We start from the raw sequence: 5,533 nt of genomic DNA, 5'->3' as shown, positions 1-5,533 counted from the left end.
AAGCAGGGCAGAAAAGCTGGAAATTCAAAAAATAAGAGCGCATCTCCCCCTGCAAAGGAGCGCAGCCCATCGCCAGCAACGGATCAAAGCTGGTCAGAGAATGACTTTGACGAGATGAGAGAAGAAGGCTTCAGTCCATCAAACTTCTCAGAGCTAAAGGAGGAATTCCGTACCCAGCGCAAAGAAACTAAAAATCTTGAAAAAAGAGTGGAAGAATTGACAGCTAGACTAATTAATGCAGAGAAGATCATAAACGAAATGACAGAGATGAAAACCATGACACGAGAAATATGTGACAAATGCACAAGCTTCAGTAACCGACTCGATCAACTGGAAGAAAGAGTATCAGCGATTGAGGATCAAATGAATGAAATGAAGCGAGAAGAGAAACAAAAGAAAAAAAGAAAAAGAAATGAACAAAGCCTGCAAGAAGTATGGGATTATGTAAAAAGACCAAATCTACGTCTGATTGGGGTGCCTGAAAGTGAGGGGGAAAATGGAACCAAGTTGGAAAACACTCTTCAGGATATCATCCAGGAGAACTTCCCCAACCTAGTAGGGCAGGCCAACATTCAAATTTAGGAAATACAGAGAACGCCACAAAGATACTCCTCGAGAAGAGCAACTCCAAGACACATAATTGCCAGATTCATCAAAGTTGAAATGAAGGAAAAAATCTTAAGGGCAGCCAGAGAGAAAGGTCGGGTTACCCACAAAGGGAAGCCCATCAGACTAACAGCAGATCGCTCGGCAGAAACTCTACAAGCCAGAAGAGAGTGGGGGCCAATATTCAACGTTCTTAAAGAAAAGAATTTTCAACCCAGAATTTCATATCCAGCCAAACTAAGTTTCATCAGTGAAGGAGAAATAAAATCCTTTACAGATAAGCAAATGCTTAGAGATTTTGTCACCACCAGGCCTGCCTTACAAGAGACCCTGAAGGAAGCCCTAAACATGGAAAGGGACAACCGGTACCAGCCATTGCAAAAACATGCCAAAATGTAAAGACCATTGAGGCTAGGAAGAAACTGCATCAACTAATGAGCAAAATAACCAGTTAATATCATAATGACTGGATCAAGTTCACACATAACAATATTAACCTTAAATGTAAATGGACTAAATGCTCCAATGAAAAGACACAGACTGGCAAACTGGATAAAGAGTCAAGACCCATCAGTCTGCTGTATTCAGGAGACCCATCTCACATGCAGAGACATACATAGGCTCAAAATAAAGGGATGGAGGAAGATCTACCAAGCAAATGGAGAACAAAAAAAAGCAGGGGTTGTAATCCTAGTCTCTGATAAAACAGACTTTAAACCATCAAAGATCAAAAGAGACAAAGAAGGCCATTACATCATGGTAAAGGGATCAATTCAACAGGAAGAGCTAACTCTCCTAAATATCTATGCACCCAATACAGGAGCACCCAGATTCATAAAGCAAGTCCTTAGAGACCTACAAAGAGACTTAGACTCCCATACAATAATAATGGGAGACTTCAACACTCCACTGTCAACATTAGACAGATCAACGAGACAGAAAGTTAACAAGGATATCCAGGAATTGAACTCATCTCTGCACCAAGCGGACCTAATAGACATCTATAGAACTCTCCACCCCAAATCAACAGAATATACATTCTTCTCAGCACCACATCGCACTTATTCCAAAATTGACCACATCATTGGAAGTAAAGCACTCCTCAGCAAATGTACAAGAACAGAAATTATAACAAACTGTCTCTCAGACCACAGTGCAATCAAACTAGAACTCAGGACTAAGAAACTCAATCCAAACCGCTCAACTACATGGAAACTGAACAACCTGCTCCTGAATGACTACTGGGTACATAACGAAATGAAAGCAGAAAAAAGATGTTCTTTGAAACCAATGAGAACAAAGATACAACATACCAGAATCTCTGGGACACATTTAAAGCAGTGTGGAGGGAAATTTATAGCACTAAATGCCCACAACAGAAAGCTGGAAAGATCTAAAATTGACACTCTAACATCACAATTAAAAGAACTAGAGAGGCAAGAGCAAACACATTCAAAAGCTAGCAGAAGGCAAGAAATAACTAAGATCAGAGCAGAACTGAAGGAGATAGAGACACAAAAAACCCTCCAAAAAATCAGTGATTCCAGGAGTTGGTTTTTTGAAAAGATCAACAAAATTGACAGACCGCTAGCAAGACTACTAAAGAAGAAAAGAGAGAAGAATCACATAGACGCAATAAAAAATGATAAAGGGGATATCACCACCGACCCCACAGAAATACAAACAACCATTAGAGAATACTAAAAATGCCTCTACGCAAATCAACTAGAAAATCTAGAAGAAATGGATAATTTCCTGGACACTTACACTCTCCCAAGACTAAACCAGGAAGAAGTTGAATCCCTGAATAGACCAATAGCAGGCTCTGAAATTGAGGCAACAATTAATAGCCTACCCACCAAAAAAAGTCCAGGACCAGATGGATTCACAGCTGAATTCTACCAGAGGTACAAGGAGGAGCTGGTACCATTCCTTCTGAAACTATTCCAATCAATAGAAAAAGAGGGAATCCTCCCTAACTCATTTTATGAGGCCAACATCATCCTGATACCAAAGCCTGGCAGAGACACACAAAAAAGAGAATTTTAGACCAATATCCCTGATGAACATCGATGCAAAAATTCTCAATAAAATACTGGCAAACCGGATTCAGCAGCACATCAAAAAGCTTATCCACCATGATCAAGTGGGCTTCATCCCTGGGATGCAAGGCTGGTTCAACATTCGCAAATCAATAAACGTAATCCAGCATATAAACAGAACCAAAGACAAGAACCACATGATTATCTCAATAGATGCAGAAAAGGCTTTTGACAAAATTCAACAGCCCTTTATGCTAAAAACGCTCAATAAATTCGGTATTGATGGAACATACCTCAAAATAATAAGAGCTATTTACGACAAACCCACAGCTAATATCATACTGAATGGGCAAAAACTGGAAAAATTCCCTTTGAAAACTGGCACAAGACAGGGATGCCTCTCTCACCACTCCTATTCAACATAGTGTTGGAAGTTCTGGCTAGGGCAATCAGGCAAGAGAAAGAAATCAAGGGTATCCAGTTAGGAAAAGAAGAAGTCAAATTGTCCCTGTTTGCAGATGACATGATTGTATATTTAGAAAACCCCATCGTCTCAGCCCAAAATCTCCTTAAGCTGATAAGCAACTTCAGCAAAGTCTCAGGATACAAAATTAATGTGCAAAAATCCCAAGCATTCTTATACACCAGTAACAGACAAGCAGAGAGCCAAATCAGGAATGAACTTCCATTCACAATTGCTTCAAAGAGAATAAAATACCTAGGAATCCAGCTTACAAGGGATGTAAAGGACCTCTTCAAGGAGAACTATAAACCACTGCTCAGTGAAATCAAAGAGGACACAAACAAATGGAAGAACATACCATGCTCATGGATAGGAAGAATCAATATCGTGAAAATGGCCATACTGCCCAAGGTTATTATAGATTCAATGCCATCCCCATCAAGCTACCAATGACTTTCTTCACAGAATTGGAAAAAACTGCTTTAAAGTTCATATGGAACCAAAAAAGAGCCCACATTGCCAAGACAATCCTAGGTCAAAAGGACAAAGCTGGAGGCGTCATGCTACCTGACTTCAAACTATACTACAAGGCTACAGTAACCAAAACAGCATGGTACTGGTACCACAACAGAGAAATAGACCAATGGAACAGAACAGAGTCCTCAGAAATAATACCACACATCTACAGCCATCTGATCTTTGACAAACCTGAGAGAAACAAGAAATGGGGAAAGGATTCCCTATTTAATAAATGGTGCTGGGAAAATTGGCTAGCCATAAGTAGAAAGCTGAAACTGGATCCTTTCCTTACCCCTTATACGAAGATTAATTCAAGATGGATTAGAGACTTAAATGTTAGACCTAATACCATAGAAACTCTAGAAGAAAATCTAGGTAGTACCATTCAGGACATAGGCATGGGCAAGGACTTCATGTCTAAAACACCAAAAGCAACAGCAGCAAAAGCAAAAATTGACAAATGGGATCTAATTAAACTAAAGAGCTTCTGCACAGCAAAAGAAACTACCATCAGAGTGAACAGGCAACCTACAGAATGGGAGAAAATTTTTGCAACCTACTCATCTGACAAAGAGCTAATATCCAGAATCTACAAAGAACTCAAACAAATATACAAGAAAAAAACAAACAACCCCATCAAAAAGTGGGCAAATGATATGAACAGACATTTCTCAAAAGAAGACATCCATACAGCCAACAGACACATGAAAAAATGCTCATCATCACTGGCCATCAGAGAAATGCAAATCAAAACCACAATGAGATACCATCTCACACCAGTTAGAATGGCAATCATTAAGAAGTCAGGAAACAACAGATGTTGGAGAGGATGTGGAGAAATAGGAACACTTTTACACTGTTGGTGGGATTGTAAACTAGTTCAACCATTATGGAAAACAGTATGGCGATTCCTCAAGGATCTAGAACTAGATGTACCATATGACCCAGCCATCCCACTACTGGGTATATACCCAAAGGATTATAAATTACTCTACTACAAAGACACATGCACACGTATGTTTATTGCGGCACTATTCACAATAGCAAAGACTTGGAATCAACCCAAATGTCCATCTGTGACAGACTGGATTAAGAAAATGTGGCACATATACACCATGGAATACTATGCAGCCATCAAAAAGGATGAGTTTGCGTCCTTTGTAGGGACATGGATGCAGCTGGAAACCATCATTCTTAGCAAACTATCACAAGAAGAGAAAACCAAACACCGCATGTTCTCACTCATAGGTGGGAACTGAACAATGAGATCACTTGGACTCAGGAAGGGGAACATCACACACTGGGGCCTATCATGGGGAGGGGGGAGGAGGGAGGGATTGCATTGGGGAGTTATACATGATATAAACGTTATGCACATGTACCCTAGAACTTAAAGTATATAAAAAAAAAAAAAAGAAAACACACACACACGCATGCACACACGCAGGCATGCATGCACGCAGTCCACCCAGACCAACATTTTCTATTCTTAATTATTCATAACTAAGATTTATTCGACAAGTTGATTTGGATGAATTGATGTGTTGTAGATCTAGACTCTTTCATGAATATAGGAAACTATCCCTTTGTAGGTCAAAAAAATGGTCAAATGTTGGCAATTTCTTATGTTTCAATCTAATGGAAACCACATAAATTATCCAGATGTCTATTTAAAAAAAAAAAAAAAAAAAAAAAAAGAAAACTGATACCCCACAGTCTTGCCTGCCTTCATCCAATTGTTACGGTTACCTGCAGTGGCAGATGGACTACCACGCTGTTTTGTGCAGATGTTGAGATTGACAACCCACATACACCAAGAGGCTATGCAAAAGTTTATTGCTTATGTAATTCAGATCTCTAGCAAGAGCAAGGCAGACCTCTCAAGCAGTTCTGAATGGCCTGA

Source organism: Trachypithecus francoisi, unplaced genomic scaffold (genome assembly GCF_009764315.1).
Source record: "Trachypithecus francoisi isolate TF-2019V2 unplaced genomic scaffold, Tfra_2.0 Lachesis_group16, whole genome shotgun sequence".
NCBI lineage: Eukaryota > Metazoa > Chordata > Mammalia > Primates > Cercopithecidae > Trachypithecus > Trachypithecus francoisi.
The sequence above is the reverse complement of the archived record's forward strand: the minus strand, read 5'-3'. Positions refer to the sequence as shown.